This window comes from Notechis scutatus, chromosome 1 (genome assembly GCF_049901735.1).
Source record: "Notechis scutatus isolate UNSWTSFEM ecotype Mainland chromosome 1, rNotScu1.2, whole genome shotgun sequence".
Taxonomy (NCBI): domain Eukaryota; kingdom Metazoa; phylum Chordata; class Lepidosauria; order Squamata; family Elapidae; genus Notechis; species Notechis scutatus.
The window spans coordinates 77684728-77704035 of record NC_142009.1 but is presented as its reverse complement, the minus strand read 5'-3'; the positions used below and the strand labels follow the sequence as shown (position 1 = coordinate 77704035).

At 39.7% G+C, this 19308-nt stretch overlaps 1 long non-coding RNA gene across 1 annotated transcript; it reads left to right on the top strand.

Annotated features, from left to right (window-relative positions):
* The first annotated feature begins 14327 nt into the window (after positions 1–14327).
* LOC148132871 (uncharacterized) lies at positions 14328–19076 on the top strand. The gene is made up of 3 exons (XR_015746953.1): positions 14328–14615; positions 18690–18828; positions 18954–19076. It is a non-coding gene; the product is annotated as an uncharacterized LOC148132871 (long non-coding RNA).
* Positions 19077–19308: the final 232 nt, after the last annotated feature.

Genomic DNA, 19308 nt, shown 5'->3' with positions numbered 1-19308 from the left:
ATCTAAAGTTCACTGAAATTGCACTTCTAAAACTTGGTGGCAAAACAACCCCATTTAATTTAGGTGCAATTTCCCCTGTATTTCAATAATTAACAAAAATTGGGGGAAGTAGATAAATCAAGAAAGGATTAAAATGCTTGAAAAGAACAAAGTGATTTTTTTTGTGCCAAACCCAATCTACTGAAAGCTATGATCTGATCCACTTGTGTGGCATCAATGCATCATGTTCCACCCACCATGACATTTGGTCGCCTCCTCCTCAATCTGCAAAAACAAAGGAATGTCACTTGACAGTAAATGGTTATTTTCCAAGCCAGTTTAATCAAATACGTTTCGTGTGGTGGTTAAGGTAACAGACTAAAAACTGGTAGATTGTAGATGTAGATTGTAGAAACCGGTAGATGGTATAGATTGTGAGTTTTTTGCCTGCTTTAGGCACAAAGCCAAATGGGCGACCTTGGGCCAGTCACTCTCTCTGAGCCCAAGGAAAGACACAATGGCAAACCACTCCTGAAAAACCTTGCCCAAAAACCTGCAGGGATTTGTCCAGGCACTCTCTGAGAATTGGACATCATTAAATGGGGAGAAAACCCGCCAAACACACTTGGAATTTATTAACAGCAGACTGAGCTCTCCTCTGTGGGTCTCAGGCAGGATCCTCTCTTGTGACAGGATATCTTGCAGAGTCACCCAGTTATTGTTGAGGTGATGACAAGCTTATCTTTCTTACTGTTATTTCAGCACCATTTGTTGGATGATTCAAGAAGATGCTGTAACTCATAAGTTGGAATCATGATTTTGACATGAATCTAATGCCCTTGAATATTATTGAATAAAATTATGATAAAGGTAAAGGTTTCCCCATCCAGTTGTATGTAACTCTAGGTCAGTGATGGCAAACCTTTTTGTTGTGGTGTACTGAAAGTGTGTGTGCTGGCACCCACAATGCAATGCACCCCGCCTCCTGCACATGTGCGCGCAACCCCCCCCTTACCTGTACTGCGCATGCATGCACCTCCCAGCTAATTTTTGGCCCATTTGAGGCCTTTTTTGCCCTCCTGGAGGCTTGAGGGAAGCCTCTGCAGCCTTGGGAGGCCAAAAAACGGGCCTTCCAGAAATACCGGAACTGCCAAAATGGGCCCATTTTTCTGCCTCCAAAGGCTGCAGAGACTTACCTTGAGCCCCTGGGAGGGTGAAAATGGCCTCCCCCATGCTCCTGAGGCCCTCCAGAGGCTGAAAATGGGCACTTCCAGTATTTCCTGAAGGCCCATTTTTCGGCTGCCCGAGGCTGCAGAGGCTTTCCTTGAGGCCCCAGAAGGGTGAAAACAGCCTCAAACAGGTCAAAAATCAGCTGGGAGGTGCGTGACTGGGGCTTGCATGCCCGCACAAATGACTCTGCGTGCAATCTGTGGCACGCGTGCCATAGGTCCGCCATCAGGGCTCCTTCTTAGCCAAGGGAGCCAGCATTGTCCAAAGAGGCTTCTGTGGTCATCTGGCCAGCATGACTGTATGACGAGGGGCAAGGAACACTGTTATTTTCCCACTGAAATGGTACCTTTTATCTATTTTCATTTGCATCCTTTCAAACTGCTGGGTTGGTAGGAGCTGAGGCAAGTAACAAGAGCTCATCCCATCACGTGGTGCTCAGGTCTTGAACCCCGGGCTGCCAGTATTCCAGCTGACAAGTGTAGCTTTTTAACCATTGAGCCATCGGCTCCCCTTGCAATTGATAACATTTGACTTTAACTCATTTTTGCATGAAAACTCATGTTTACAGATTACCGTTGTTAGTGCCTCAAAGCATTTTTAATACTACATGGGCTCAGTTCTGGAAGATTCTTGTTTTTCAAATATATTTTTCAACTTCCTTTTTCATTTTGAATTCCACTCACCAATGCATTGTGATCTTTAATTAATTGTTTGTTTGTTTCTTACTCTAATTTTGTTCCTTGATTGACATTTCCTTTGCAGTTTATTCCATCTTTTTAGATAGTCCCATTTCACACCGCTACAGCTTGTAGGAGATTTAAATGCAGTTGTCATATTCCTGTTTCAAAATATTATTGTCAAGCTTCCAACGATTGCCCTAATTAAATCATAAGCCTCGAGCCAAGCTTCAGAAGAATTCAAAAGGTTTATTGGGGGCAACATGTCCGGCACTAACCTGTATGAAGCCATCATTATCTCCATCATGTATTAAAGAGATGATTGCAGAGATCAGATTCTTTCTTCTAATGTCAATAAAGCATCGGGTATAAGAATTAATACATTAGGGAGCATCTGTATGCTTGCCTGTTGCATGTAACTATGTTTCATGATATGAGAGGGAACAAAAGAGAGATTTTCCATGAAAATCAGAACTTCTGAACCCCAACCCTACTTTGCAAAAGCGACTCTTCTTGTTGGTTGATGCCTTATCTAAAAACTAAAAATCACAGCCGTCAAAACCCAGAGAAATAGGAAATTCTGCTATGCCTGCAACATCCATGTTGGTCATTGAGCACTTCTGTGTTGATGTTGCCCTTCAAGGAACTGAGATGTGGGCTAGGACTCTATTAAATTATTACTATGTCATGTGAGGTTATCATGATTGGGGAGGAATTCAAATAAACATTACTGGATATACAAATAGGGGGAGAAAAGAGCCATCATTAAAATTAAGTGCCTACATAAACACACTCAGGAAACGCTGAGAGCTAGATAGGGCTTCACATTAAAAATGACTACGGATGAATTGGCCCAAGACAGCAGCTTTTAAATGTCAATGTATTTTTGCTCTGTACATTTCAAATGTATCAGCACTGACCACAGACATTATGAGTCTAATTCTTGACTAGGGATGTACAGCTTTGTATAACAACATCCAGCCATCATCAAAGCAATGTACAGACTGTCTTTGTCACTGGTGTTTCGGACAACAATGTTTCCATAACTATAGAATTTTCATTAATGTGTGGTGAAAGAAAAGACACAGAGGACAATTAACAGCAAGACAAATGGACTAGTCCAGTGTTCCCCAACCTCTCTGTCTCTTTTTGCAGACCGGCAGGGGTAGAAGAGATGGTTCAGAGGTGGTAGAACCAGTAGCAGAAATTTTGAGTAGTTCAGAGAACCAGCAAATACCATCTCTGACTGGCCCTGCCCCCATCTATTCCCTGCCTCCCAAGTCCCAGTTGATTGGCTGGGACTTCTTTTGTTGCCCTGCACAGGAGAACAGAGCTGAAAAGCAGGTTAGTGGGGTGGGGAGGGAATGGGGATTTTACAGTATCCTTCCTGTGCCATGCCCACCAAGCCATGCCCACCAAGCCATGCCCACCAAGCCATGCCCACAGAACCGGTAGTAAAAAGTTTTGAAGGTTCCGTGTGGGTGGCTGTTAAGTGGAGCATGAACACATGCTCCATTTGAATGAGAGCCATGCATGTGTGCCCATGGCTTGTGCAAATGGAGCTTGTATTCACACGCTCACCTGTGGCTCACACAAGTGGTGAAGTGCGTGCTTGTTCTCACCCTCCATTTCCCCAGCCCAGTTGTAAAAAGCTCACAGGGACCCTGTGGACTCATGTATGGTGGTGATGGAAGACCTGAAGGGCCAAGTTGGGAGTCCTGGAGAGGATCTAGGACAGGGCTAGATGTGTCACATGCTGGCCATGCCCATGTCCAGTTTAGCGAAGGGGGGAAAAGTCACGATATGTCACGTGACGCTGCTGTGACAAGGCGAGTTTGACACCCTTGGCCTAGGAGGAGTGTCAACATCAAATTGATGGCAATTGATCACTTTAAATGCATCCCTCTTAAAGGATCCAGTTTTTATGAGGCAGATTAAAGAAGAATTTGAAGGATGTGACCACGTGCTTCAGGAGATGAAGCTTCTTGTATCTTTAATTGTGTCAGATAAGGAATTTTTACTGTGATAGGGGGAAAAATCTTTGTACTAAAATCCCTCATGTACACTTTTTATTTTATTGATAAAAAATGTCATGCCCTGTTTTTCCATCGGTAAATGAAACTACATTTTTAAAATGAGGGGGTGGAAATGAGTTTAAAACAACTGGGACAAAATAGCAAGTAATAGTGCCTTAAGCGGCATGTTAAACCTTTAACAACTTACAAACTCAGCCATACCAACCAATCCAAAAATTCACAATGCTATTATTAAAGTTTCAGGAGCCCTGAGCTTCTTTGCATCTTGTTCCCCTGGAGGCAGAAAAATGCTCTGAGTACAGCACTTATCTGTCTTGTTTTTGAACTGATCGTCTGGACATATAGACAGAAATATGTCCAAATATGGAAATAAGGCAGATAATTTGGTGGAATCTAGATAGCTAGTAAAAAGATTCTGTTTTATCATGCTGTTTGTTAAAAGTAAAGGAGCACTGATGCATAAGACATCTGAATGTTTTATTTTTTGTACTTGCAAGGATATATATATATATATATTTGTTTTCTGAGGTTCTCGTGGGTATTTGTATGTGGATCTTTGGTTATTCGGGTTTTCTCCCGCGTAAGATTGGAAGTATCTAGGCAACGTTTCGATGAAGTCTCATTCATCATCTTCAGGCTTGTGTCTTCGGCTCTGTGCTTCTCAGAGAAAACTTAAAGAAAGCACAAACTCTGTGCTTACCCGCGAAAACTTAAGAAAACATATATATATATATATATATATATATATATATATATATATATATATATATATATATATGTATGTGTATGTATGTATGTATGTATAAATAAATAAATAAATAAATAAATAAATAAATAAATAAATAAATAAATATATAGTTGCACTTATGGAAACTTTTGAACCCAGCAGGTCCACAGGCTGGACAATGTTTGAAGAATCAAGAGCTTTAGTTTCTTGTTCTGACTTCCACAGGGTTACTGAAGCCATTAATAACATGGTGATTTCACTGGAATGGCTTGAAAATGTCCACCCTGTTTTGGGATGGTGTTGGGTAGTGTTCAAGTATTTATTTGGTTTTAAGGATGGGAGGGAAGACAGGAAGCTTCCAGGAAAGAAAATTCTACCATTCCAACTTTTAAATCAACCAAAGCACTTTTGGGGGGAGGGGGGGACAATTTGGCACTTTGGAAGATGTCGGAAGATGCACATGGAGTGGTTTGTTTCTTTGAAGCCTCTTGCTCTTATCCTAATCTTAAAATTATTTTTTTAAAGGAAAAGGAAAAAAAAAACCTGCACTGCTGAAATAAGGTTCTTTTGGCCCATGAATTTTGGTAACATAATCTTGGGGTGTTGAGAATCTATTGATGGCCCAGCCTGTCTTAATTGTTTCCTAAGTATATGTCATCCTAAGAATGGAAATACCCTGTGATGAAATTTTCGGCTCTATATTCCGGGAAACAATATGACTTTGACTTTGATTTTCCTGCACTGCAAAGATAGGAAATCCAAAAAGGGAAACAAAGAATAGATCCTGTTCTTAGGAGCACAATGAATAAAGAGGTTTCTGTTTCAGATATTATTGGATTAATGTGGCATTTCACAGAGAATTATTCTTCCTTTCTGATTAAACCAGACGGCAATGCCAGCAATGGGAGTGCAGAATGAAGAAAGCAATGTTGTGATATCATAGTTTGACCAATGTCGCTTTGTAAATGTGTTGTGATGACACAGGCACATATGAAAAGTGTGTGTGTGTGGGAAGCACAGAGATGAATACTGTTTTTAGCCACTGCAGTTTTGGGCAGCTTCAACAGACGCATGCTTCTAAGATCAGGGGAAATGAGTATTTCACTCTATTCTGCACTGATCAGGCTGCACCTGAAATACTATATCCATTTTTGGTCAGCACAACTCAGGAAGAACGCTGAGGAAATGGAAAGAATATAGAGAACAGCAACAATGATGGAGAAGCTCTTGGAGCTTAAATCCTATGAAGAATGGTTAAAGGAACCGGGTAAGTTTATCCTAAAGAAGAAAATGCCAAGGGAAGATATAATAGCAACCTTCTATTACTTGAAATGATGTCCTAGGAAAGAGGATAATAATTTATCCTCCATTAGGGTCTGAAGGTAGGACAGGAATCAATGTGTGGAAGCTTTTCGAAGAATTCCAAACTCAAAATAGGAGTGAATTTCCTGACCGTGAAAATTATGAGACAGTGGAACAACTATCTTCTGGAACATGGGTACTTCATCCGTGGAGGTTTCCAAATGAAAATTTTGGACAGCCATTTCTCTGGGATGGCAGAGAGTTGAACTAGAAATGATTTCTGACAAGCCACACTCGGCTTCTTACCATGTTCAACATCACTGGGAGAATCAGACATCATAAATGATGGTGATAGGTGAAAAAAAGGCCAACCTATAATGGAGGGACAATGTGGATACACTGCAATGGGACAGTGTACAGGTAGTCCTCAACTTATGATGACAAGTGAGCCCAAACTTTATGTTGTTAAGTGAGTCTTGTCCCAATTTATGACTTTTCTTGCCACACCTGTTAAATGAATCACTGTAGTTGTTAAATTAGTAACGCGGTCGTAAAGGGAATCTGACTTTGTTTGTCAGAAGGTTGCAGAAGGTGATCACATGACCTCAGGACACTGCAACAGTCATAAATGTGAATTAAGTGTCAAGCATCCAAATGTAAACCACGTGACTCTGGGGAGGCTGCAATGGTCACAAGTGTGAAAAATGGCCATAAGTAGCTTTTTTCAGTGCCATTTTAACTTCGAACAGCCACTAAGCAAACTGCTGTAAGTGGAGGACTACTTGCACTCTTAAGCATACTCCTTTTATGAAACTGAAATGGAATATAGGAAGGTGGCTGCAATGGGGCATAACATAAACTGGAATATTTTTGGACAAACGGTACATTCTTTTGGATTCACACTGTGAAATGGGATTTAAAATGTCATTTTGAAATAAGAGAGCCCATGGAAACACCAGGAACCCTTTCCACAATATAAAAGCCTTCACCTGAATAACTATTGAAGATTTGCTTCTATCGACCCTTTGTGCTAAGGGAAATCATTGCTTTCAGTTCAGGTCAACCGCGCAGCCTTGCTGACTATTTCATGGAGCAAAACCCTTTAGATTTTGCATTTGAGTTAATCATTTAGTGGAGAAGGACATAGACTCTGCCCCCTTGGGTTGCAAGTACCATTCAGTGAACTCAAAAAGAAGTTCATGCCAGCTAATTGCCTTGCAAAACAAGGTGGATGCCAGAACATTTTTTCCCCCCAGGATAGAAATATCCTCTTACATCCTCTGCCAGGCCCAGCTAGAAGCAGCACTTTGGGATGCATTTGCTGGTGTAGGTTGAAATCATGAGGTTGCACTGGCTCGAAGTCAGTCCTAACTTCAAGTGGAAATCTAGTGAGCATTCGTTTTTCCGAGATGTTTTAACTTGACTGAATATGTTTCTAATCACTCTTATCGCAAAGATGCTTTTTTTTCCCCCAAGAGGCAACTGGACTTTCTGGTTTTTCTTTGAAGACATTTCACTTCACATCCAAGAAGCTTCTTCCACTCTTCTTCAAAGAAAAACCAAAAATTCAGTTGCCTCTTCAAACAAACAAACAAAAAAAAAAAAACAAGCACCTTTGGGACAGTGGTGGAATTCACATTTTTTACTACCAGGTCTGTGGGCGTGGCTTGGTGGGCGTGGCAGGGGAAGGATACTGTAAAATCTCCAGTCAGAGGTGGTATTTGCCGGTTCTCCAAACTACTCAAAATTTCCATTACCAGTTCTCCAGAACTGGTCAGAACCTGCTGAATACCACCTCTGGTTTGGGACAACTAAGACCTGGATGACTGAGAATCACCATAGACACAATCGCTCTTATGTGCATTAAAGTGTGATATGCCACCTCTTCTGTTAATGGAATCCCCATAATAATAAAAACTAGTTAGCAGTTGAAAGTTCCAATGGTGGAGCACTATACGTTGCATCTGGCTTCTTGGTAGAGACCCCGGATGAGTTGGATTTTTAGATTATAATTTTCTCAACCAAATCAGGACTCTCTACTCCACTGTTGAGCCCTCTGTCACAAATATAAATTCAAATGACAGCCCAGTTGAATCAGATTTTAATGGGTCCATTGAAACACTACATCAACTTTCTTTGTGGTTGCATCCCTTGTAAAATGGCCCCTGCATTTAGTCCTGTTTTTTTCTCTCAAAGTTCTTCCCAGCTTGGTGATTTATTAATCTTCAATAAACATATTTGGTGGATGTGAAGTGAGGTTGCCTAGACACTTGAAGCAACCGCTAAATGGGACAAATAAAAAATAATAAAACATATTTAAAACTTCTCAAAAATGTTCAGACTTTTGCTTTGAATATATTTCTCTTCTATTCCCATTAAGACATTTAAACATTGTTGAAGCTCTTTGTGGTTTGGCTTCTGCTAGAAGCTTTCCTACCTTGAGTTCTGCTGCCTGCTTGAAGTCTCAATCCTACCTCAGTTCCTACCTTTCTTCTGTCCAGCCACCAGTTTGGTCAAGCCTTGCAATAATGGAAACTGAACAAGGAGAGATTTGACCTGGAAATAAGGAGAAACTTTCTGACAGTGAGAACAATCAACCAATGGAAGAGCTTGCCCTCGGAAGTTGTGGGAGCATCATCACTTGAGACCTTCAAGAAGAGATTGGACTCCCATCTGTCAGAAATGGTGTAAGGTCTCCTACTTGAGTGGGCGGGGTTTGGACCAGATGACCTACAAGGTCCCTTTCAACTCTGATTATCTGTAATCTAATCTAGTCAGATTCTCTAAATGAAAGGGTGCCTCCTTCCTCAGTTTTTTTCCAACTGTCCTTTTGGTTACAAACATTGGTCCTCTTCCAAGCAATAACCAGCTATCATCAACTGACATCATTCTATTCCAGGGGTGTCAAACTCACAATAACATGTTGTGGTCATGTGATGTATCGCCATTTCCACCCCCCCCTTTGCTAAACCAGGGGTTGGCGTGGCCAGCACATGATGCATGTGGCCCCCAGACCACGAGTTCGACACCCCTGTTCTATTCAGTTTTGTAAGTTGTCAGTTTAAAGACTCTCTTTCCTAGCAGTGATAGCTAAATTGGCTTCCACTCCAATAATATACATTATTGGTCTACTTGGACACATTATAACCTAACACCAAAATTTTATAGAAATCGTAATTTCAATAGATAAATGTAGTGTAGCTTAACAAGGATAAGGATTCATAGCAGATATTACATAATACCATATGCATAATGGTATACTGTATTATATTATATTATATTCTTTTGCCACAAAAAAAGGCACCAGGTCTTATTTTGGGGGGAAGTCATCCACTGACTAACCTCACTTGCCCACATTGCCCCAGCCTCCTTTTCGCTTTCAGAGGCCTTCAGGAACTTCTTCTTCTACGGCTGGCAAGGTTTTCCTGAAGGCCTCTGAAGTCGATAACCAAGCTCCGGATTGACCTGGAGCTTTGTTATCAGCTACAGAGGCCTTCCAGAAAGCCTTGCCAGCCTTGCTGGCTGCAGAAGAAATGGGCTGGCAAGGCAGATGTCGGGGTGTGCGAGGCCTGGCTACAACTGTCCAAAGGTAAGTAGTAGGCTGGCTCCACCCCCCACCCACCCCATAGCTTAATTTTTACCCATGCACTCTGGAGTGGGCAGGATCTTAATTAGGGCTTATTTTGGCGGGTAGGGCTTATATTGGGTGCATGTGTAAAAATCAAGCTAGGGCTTACTTTTAGGGTAGGTCATATTTTGGGGGAAACAGGGTACATGTCATGATTGCATTTGTGGATGATGATGATGATGATGATGATGATGATGATGATGATGATGATGATTTAATGTTGGGGATTACTCATGCTGATTAGGATGGATATATTAATTCTGTAACTTGATTCACATTCCAATCAAAATTGTACCTGAAAGCACCTGTTTCTTAATAATTGCTCAACACCAAAGGCCAAAAAGAACTGCAGCTGTTGAATATGCCTAAAAGGTAAAGGGCAGTCCTTAATGTGTCTATTTTGAAAAACCTAAAGTGCATATTTAGTTTTTCAGGAGTAGTATATGCAGATTAAATCAACCTGCAAATTTCAACCAGCAACATCCATAGGGTTGATTTGATCTTCAATTGGCTTGTCCTCTTCCATTCCAAAACTGCCTTGAAGCTTCTCAAGGAAGAGGAGAGAAGGAGGGATATTGTTGAAGGTAGAGATGAAGTCTCTCAGCATGGATAATTCGGCATTAAAGCTGGTAGATATGGCTTCTAGTATCTTATGGGACTGTTACAAAAGTTCTTCTTCTCTCTATAGATCTACTCAGCTATTGATTTCTGTGATTTCAGCCCTCTGTGTCCTTCTGCCTTTTAAAATTTTCTGTGGATAGTCACTGTTGCTCTCTTTTCCTCTGACCTTTCACAGCTGAGTTCTTTTTTGTCTCTGCCTTACTCCAGCTGACCTACAAATTTCCTGCCCTTAACAGATCAACACCCAGCCTTTTATACTTTCCAGTTAGTACCTACAATCAGATTACAGGTTACACGCTGACAGATTGATTTTCCATTCACTTCTAACTAAGGCCAGTGGATACAAACAGAATGCACTGTTCGGTCGGTGCCTGACCTTTCCTCTTTTGAGACACCACTATCCAGTATAAGCGGATTTCTAAGGCTGCAATGAGACAGCTGCAGGAAAGAAATATTTTATTAGCAACTCTATCATAGATGTGCTGCTTCTTGAAAGGCTGATAGCAATATCTGTGGTGATCCTCAATTGAAAATGTGGCTAACCTCTAATTTCTATCAAGTGACTTTACAGAAAATAGTAGCAGTTGCAGGTGGTGCTTGATTTATATCAGTTTATTTAGTGATTATTCAAAGTTACAAGAGCTGTGGTGGTGCAGTGGTTAGAGTGCAATATTGCAGGCTACTTCTGCTGACTGCCAGCTACGTGCAATTTGGTAGTTTGAATCTCATTAGGCTCAAGGTTGATTCAGCCTTCCATCCTTCCAAGGTGGGTTAAATGAGGACCCAGATTGTTGGGGGCAATAGGCTGGCTCTGCAAACCTCTTAGACAGGGCTGTAAAAGCACTGTGAAGTGATATACACTGCTCAAAAAAATAAAGGGAACACTTAAACAACACAATGGAACTCCAAGTCAATCACACTTCTGTGAAATCAAACTGTCCACTTAGGTAGCAACACTGATTGACAATCCATTTCACATGCTGTTGTGCAAATGGAATAGACAACAGGTGGAAAGCATAGGCAGTTAGCAAGACATCCCCAATAAAGGAGTGGTTCTGCAGGTGGTGACCACAGACCACTTCTCAGTTCCTATGCTTTCTGGCTGATGGTTTGGTCACTTTTGAATGCTGGCGGTGCTTTCACTCTAGTGGTAGCATGAGACGGAGTCTACAACCCACACAAGTGGCTCAGGTAGTGCAGCTCATCCAGGATGGCACATCAATGTGAGCTGTGGCAAGAAGGTTTGCTGTGTCTGTTAGTGTAGTGTCCAGAGCATGGAGGCACTACCAGGAGACAGGCCAGTACATCAGGAGACGTGGAGGAGGCTGTAAGAGGGCAACAACCCAGCATCAGGACTGCTACCTCCACCTTTGTGCAAGGAGGGACAGGAGGAGCACTGCCAGAGCCCTGCAAAATGACCTCCAGCAGGCCACAAATGTGCATGTGGCTGCTCAAATGGTCAGAAACAGACTCTATGAGGGTGGTATGAGGGCCCAACGTCCACAGGTGGGGGATGTGCTTACAGCCCAACACCATGCAGGACATTTGGCATTTGCTAGAGAACACCAAGACTGGCAAATTTGCCACTGGCGCCCTGTGCTCTTCACAGATGAAAGCAGGTTCACACTGAGCACATGTGACAGACGTGACAGGGTCTGGAGACACCATGCAGAATGTTCTGCTGCCTGCAACATCCTCCAGCATGATCAGTTTGGCAGTGGGTCAGTAATGACGTGGGGTGGCATATCTTTAGGGGGCCGCACAGCCCTCCATGTGCTTGCCAGAGATAGCCTGACTGACATTAGGTACCGAGATGAGATCCTCAGACCGCTTTTTTTTGAAGAAATTATAAAAATTATAAAAAAAAAAAAAAAAAAAAAAAAAAAAAAAAAAAAAAAAAAAAAAAAAAAAAAAAAAAAAAAAGAAAGGGGGACACCCCCCCCCAAAAAAAAAAAAAAAAAAAAAAGGAAAAGAGACCATATGCTGGTGCGGTTGGCCCTGGGTTCCTCCTAATGCACAGACAATGCTAGACCTCATGTGGCTGGAGTGTGTCAGCAGTTCCTGCAAGATGAAGGCATTGATGCTATGGACTGGCCCGCCCGTTCCCCAGACCTGAATCCAATTGAGCACATCTGGGATATCATGTCTCGCTCCATCCACCAACGCCACGTTGCACTACAGACTGTCCACAAGTTGGGGCATGCTTTAGTCCAGGTGTGGGAGGAGATCCCTCAGGAGACCCCCGCCACCTCATCAGGAGCATGCCCAGGCATTGTAGGGAGGTCATACAGGCACGTGGAGGCCATACACACTACTGAGCCTCATTTTGACTTGTTTTAAGGACATTACATCAAAGTTGGATCAGCCTGTAATGTTGTTTTCCACTTTAATTTTGAGTGTAACTCCAAATCCAGACCTCCATGGGTTGCTAAATTTGATTTCCATTGATAATTTTTGTGTGATTTTGTTGTCAGCACATTCAACTATGTAATGAACAAAGTATTTAATAAGAATATTTCATTCATTCAGATCTAGGATGTCTTATTTTTGTGTTCCCTTTATTTTTTTGAGCAGTATATAAGTCTAAAAAAAGTAACTTATATTCACACTTATAACTATTGCAGCATCCCTGTGGTCACGTGATCGATATTGGGATGCTTGGCAACTGACTCATAGTGTCATGCCCCTGTTAGAGAGGAGGAGAAACCAACAGGGAGTGGGACTGTGGCTTCGGAGGATGTGGAGGAAACTGGGGAAGGGCACAGTCCGGCTGGGCATTCAGAGGAAGACCCAGGCCCATCCCCTCTTCATCCTAGTGCATGCAGGGAGGAGCGGATAAGGGAGAAACATGAATGGCGTGGACTATGGGGGAAGAAAGGGCCTTGATCCCCTTCATGGGCTGCAGCTGTTAGGACTATTTAAAAGGACACACTGCACATGGGCCAGTGCTGGAAGCAAAGCATGAAAATATATCTTGGTTGTCAGTTCTTATCTGAGTTCTGTCATCCTTCCCAGTGTGTGTATTTCAATATCTGTGGACATCTTCAAGCCCTTATCCTGCCTTGTCTCATTAATTGCTTCAGTGTAGTTTGTGTTGTTTTTTTCTATTTATAATTTTTATGTATTTTGAGTTTGAATGGAAGTTCTTCCTTTTTGCAACTGTTTGTGGGGAGTTTTTTCTCTAGTCAATGATAATTGGACCTTTGAAGCCAAGTTGAAGAAATTAAAGGGACTTCACCTGTTTTTGTAATTTTGTAGCTTTTGTATCCCATCCTGGGTCATCACACATAGGTCTCAGGGTTGTGTGATCACCTTTTGTGACCTTCTGACAAGCAACATCAATGGGGAAGCCAGATTCACTTAACAACCATGTTACTAACTTAACAACTGCAGTGGCAAGTTGCAAATGTGGCAAGAACAATCTTAAAATGCAGCAAAGCTCACTTTACAAATTTCTCACTTAGCAACATAATAATTGGGCTCTATTGTGGTTATAAGTTGAGGACTACCTGAACTGCAAAAAAGGGTCAGAAAATCAGGTCGGTCCTGTGGGTGCCATGACTTACAACCATTATGACTTATGAAAGAAATTCCAGGCTCCATCATGTCATTAGCTAAAAACTACCTGTATATCTTTTTTGAATAAAAACTCTACAACCCTAAAACAAAAAATAGCAAAAAAAACCCCAACCATCTTTCCCTCCCTTTGCTGCTCTTAATGTAGGACTGTGATTTCCCATTCAACCCTTAGAGGCAGAAGAAAGAAAATGAATTTAGGGGGCCTAAAGTGTATTTGTCAGAATAAGCAAAGGACACTGTCATACTGTGACAGCACACGACAGAAAAGATTTAACTTCTCTGAAATTTCCTCGCTCTGTCAATCTTCCATCCCTGCACAAACAAGTAAAACATCAATTGGGTTTCAGATTTTGTTGAAACAATTTCAATTGTCTCTGGTTCATTTGATTTGGCCCAGTTCCCTACAAACTGGTTCTCTGCTGTTTGAAGTGTGCTTCTGTTCCTTACTGCATTTCCTCCTTCATTCAGATTGTTCCTCTGATCTGCTCCTGGAATTGATTCTTTTTCCATTCCAGATCTTAATCAAGCCAACAAAGATCAAGCTGTGAATCACTGTTGCCGCTCTATGGTATGGTAGTAATGAAAGACCATCATATTTGGTTTCTACAGGGCAAATTTTACCTTATAGAAGATGCCTCAGCTTCCCAGAGTTGATTAATCCCTCTGTTTAGGGATTCTGCAGATTGTAGTCCTCATAGATCTGGAGAACATCCAACTGGAGAAGTATAAAGTCAGCAACCTCATTGAACTTTGATGTTTTGAAATGTTGGTTGACTTCACTGGTACAGTAACACCCATTGTGCCCGTGGGAATGACTTTTTCTCCTCATTTCTCAGGTATTTTATCAAGTTTATAATTAGTTACATGCACAATACTGGCAATATGGCTTTTATCTGTTTTCTGTTCTTGTTCTAATTATAAACTCCTTTTCATTAAGTGTTTGCTGTTTTTAATGTTCGTAATAACTTATCATTTCTCTCTGGAGAATATTGGCGATTTTGCAAACTTGTCGCTCTCATTTCTGCATATCCCAGAAGCAAATGGAACTGAGTTGCTTTGTAAAAACTTGTCATTAGGGGCCAAGAAAGACTGCACACCCAGGGAGTTTGTTAACCTGCTTTCAACTCATTTTGTATCTGTTCTGAAGAAAATGGAGTTTAGAAGAACTTTCAATCCAGATGAGGTCTGCAGGTCATATGGGGATGTGGTGAGGGGGTAAATGTGTGCTAAAAAATAGAAACAAGCCCCAAACAAATAATCCCTTTAAAGGCACTAGTAACCTTCAAAAGAATTTCCCCCCTCCAGCTCTGCTAGATATTCCTGGGAGTATCATGAAACAAAATAATAATAATAATAATTACATAATGCAGTGTGGACTTACTAGTGTTAAGTAATTACATTACTTGTATAATAATCAATAATAACACTAAATTAAAGGGCCCTATTATTTTAGGCTGCCTATTGCCTTCCAGGCATGCTGGATAACATCTTCCAACATTTCTCACCGATACTTCGATGAAAGCTACAGGTGTGGCCATTTGGATTCAAAAAAGATTTCCAAATGATGTACAACATGTTATTATTGACGTAAATGGGCAATGTTTAATTTTGTGTGCTAAAATTGCAGGGACTGTATTAGCTATGGTTAATGTTTATGGATCTAACTGAGATTCTCCTATTATGTTTTGTGAATCTTTTGGACACCTGAATGAATGTATTTAAGATTAAGTGGTAATAGGAGAACATTTTAATGAAATATTGGATTCTGAGCTTGATGGAACTATACTGGCACGACAAAAAAAGCGATCCTTAGTGTGGGATATAATTAAGATTTATATGGAAGAATCGAATTTAATAGAATCGAGGCATTTGATGTTTTCAACAATAAAAGAATATATGTTTTATTCAAATATGCACCATTTTTGGCATGATTTTTTTAAAATATCAACTTTATATCACAAAAGTCAAGAATATAATATTGACATTTATTATGTATCAGATCATAGTGCAATTACTTTGAAATGTGCATTTCAGAAACTGATCAGGGTACCCAGAAATTATTTTACCTCTTATTTTTAACCTAATTTTTGTATGACGCATAAGCAATAATTTTTAATCCTTATGCATGATTTATATGCTTCCTCTTTAAAAATCAGGGCATTTGATGTTTCTAAATTCAGATCAAAATATTGTAAATTCTCTTACATGCATTTGTTATACAAATTCGTTATCATTCAATAAGGAGATATTGGTATGCTAATACTATCATATCACAACAGACAGAATTAATGCTAACAAGTTTATGGGAGAAAGGTGAAAGATCTGGTAATATTTTGGCTGCTCAAAGCAAAAAATGACAGGGCAGTGATATAAATTATTAGAGGTGAGAAAGATAAAATGTGTAAAACTTTAAAGGATATCAATGTCATTTTTTCAAAATTCAAATTCATATTTCATATTCAGAATTATATAACAAATCAAAGAATGTATTGAATGAAGATATAAAAGCCTTTCAAAATAAATTTAACCTACCATCCTTAGATGGTAAAAAGCAATTTTTATTTGCTCTACTATCTAAGATAGAGATTAAATAAATAATTTTTACAATTGCAAGTGGTAAAACATCAGGGTTGGATGGATTTCCTATAGAGTCGTATAAAACATTTATGGCTCTTTTGGTGCCAAAATTTTGCCAATTGTATGATGAGATATTTGTTAGGGATGTTGTCAGGGATATAATCAAGTTTATATCACGATTATACCAAAAGCAATCATAGACACTTTCAGTGTGTTGAGTATCATCCTATCTCGCTGATTAATGTTGCTACAAAGATTTTAACAGCAGCTAACAAATTACAAGTAATATCCTTTATTACTAGGAATGATCAAGATGGGTTTATAAAAAATAAGCAAGTAGCAGACAACATTAGGTTAATTGTAGACTTAATAGACTTGAATTAAAAATAAAGACCAATTTGTGATTTTATCATTAGATGCATTAGGAAAAAGCCTTTAACGAAATATACGAACAGCACATGTTTGCCATACTAAACAGGTTAGGATTTGCTTTGGAATTCATAAAATGGAGTAAGATATAATTCAGCTGAATATATATTAGTTTTATTTGCAGATGACATTCTTTTGTTTATTGCTAAACCTCACACTACAGTTCAATGTTCAATTACAATGTACAACAGTACATGGAATTTGACAACTGAATAATATAAATGGATTATTTTCAGAAATTGTGTGGGCCCATCACTGGAGGCTTTCAAGAAGAGACTGGACAGCCACATGTCTGTAATGGTGTAAGGTCTGCTGCTTAAGCAGCGGGCTGGACTAGAAGACCTCCAAGTTCCTTCCAACTCTGTTATTCTATTCTATGTTTCTCCATGCCTTTACTACATAGCAGTATTGGGCAGATAAATATATGGCCCCATTCACTCAATTGATTGGAAACTGAGTACAGTTGCCACTTATGAGCAAATCACCTATAGATGATCTATACCACTAGAGGCTTTCAAGAAGAGACTGGACAGCCACTTGTCTGTAAGGGTATAAGGTCTCCTGCTTGAGCAAGGGTTGGACTAGAAGATCTTCAAGGTCCCTTCCAACTCTGTTATTTTGTTAGATGTAGACTTTGTATGGATAACTGTAGTAAAATACGGGACTTGTTTATAGAAAATACAGTAGGTTGAAATAGCGTAGTAGTTATATACTGTAAGTATTAGAAATAAATACATATGTACCTCAACATTTTCAGAATTATAGCTGTTTACTTTTATAACAATACATTTTTGGGCTTTTTCTGTTCTATTCTTTTAACTTTTTTTAAAGCACTTTAGTGTATTTTTTCTTTGACAATGTATATATTTCTATCCTTCTGTTCCTGATATTTCTGTTCCCTTTTTATGATTATTTTAAAAACAAAAATAAATTTTAAAAAAATCATCATTTCGGCCAGGCTATTTAGAATGATTTGAAAAGCAGTTTAAGTATGTCTTGAGAGGGATGGTAACGGTTATCTTAGTAGATTCTGGTAATCCAGGAGAGACAGTGTTTGGGAAGAGAATGCTAATCTCTCATGTACGCTAGTGAAATGGCAACCTCTTAATTTGGTTGGAGCAGGGTGCAATTATGGGTCTTGTGTCGTGCCTCAAATGTGCACTCAGGAGCATTATTGAAGGACACTGATCCAGATGGACAGCTTTCAAAGGCAAAGATTCTAGTTTTTCCAGGACTGTACACTTTATCATAGTCAATAGAACAGCAAATCCAGACATCTCTGGGGAAAGAAGCCAGAGCTGTATTTTGTGCATCTATTTAGGCATGTCTGCTGTCTATAGCCATCATAATCTTCAGGCTCCCTTACACAAAATTGTCAGCAATAATTTTGTTAATCAAGGATCATTTATTCCCACAAAAGACACTTCCACTAATACTAAAAAGCTAAATTGAATGTGTCAGTTTAGCTCCTTAGTACTACATCAAAGTGTTGATATCACAGAAGCTTCATAAAGGTGGGTGGTCCAGCAACTTGGTGTTCAATTGGAAATTTAGAGTTGATGTAAGACTGAGTGCCAGAGCTTATCTCCATAGTAACTGTTTAGGTCTTCCTGCCTTATAGAAAGCTTGAATGCAGATAGAGAAAACCACAAATTAGCTTATTTTTTTTTTTAAAAAAAAATAACAATTATAAATGCCTTTATAAAATAAGAAATGTATCCCTAAGTTAGCAGTGATAATTAATAGAAACATCTTTGGAAAAAGGCTTTCCAGAGATAAGCAGCCCTCCATTGAAGAGATTCTATGCCGTCATAATTTGTGAATCAAGGAAACATTAAACGTTTGCATCTCAGTTTTATTTCTTCTAAATTTTTATGAGGAATGTAAAACCATTAATTTTACAGGTGCCCAATTGTTCTGTCAGGAAAGTAAAACTAGAACTGCATCAAGAAGATTGAGTTGGAACAGACTTCATGTATTCCAAGTATGAGATTGAGTTCTGCACGCTTCAAAAATTATTCCAAAGAAACATCCAGTCCTCATGTGAGCATTGCTTTTCTCTGCTGTTCTTTAAAGCATCCTTTTCTTTTTCAGGGTTCAGCTTTAATGCAGAAAAAATGTGCTACTTGATGGAGTTCATTCAGCAAAATTGATGTGGTTCTTTTCAGACTCATGAAGAATCATGAAAAAAAAAGAAGCTGCTGTAATGGATAGAAATGTTCTGCTCCCAAGAGTCTCTGGAAGGAGAATTAACCAATCAAAAAAATCAAGATGGCAACCATAACTGCACGATCAAAGTATGACTTCTTTTTGTACAGCCTCATAAAAGGGGGATGGGTGTCCATCTGCACAGTTGCAGCTGGCTTGTTGAGGTTTTTGATCACACCAGGGACATGTATATCAGAAGGTGTGAAGCATTTCTTCCAAATGATTTTTTAAAAATATGTTGAGTCATAAAGTCAATATACAGATGCAATATGCTGATGCAATATAAAATCTGTATGGATCTTCATGGAAATGGCC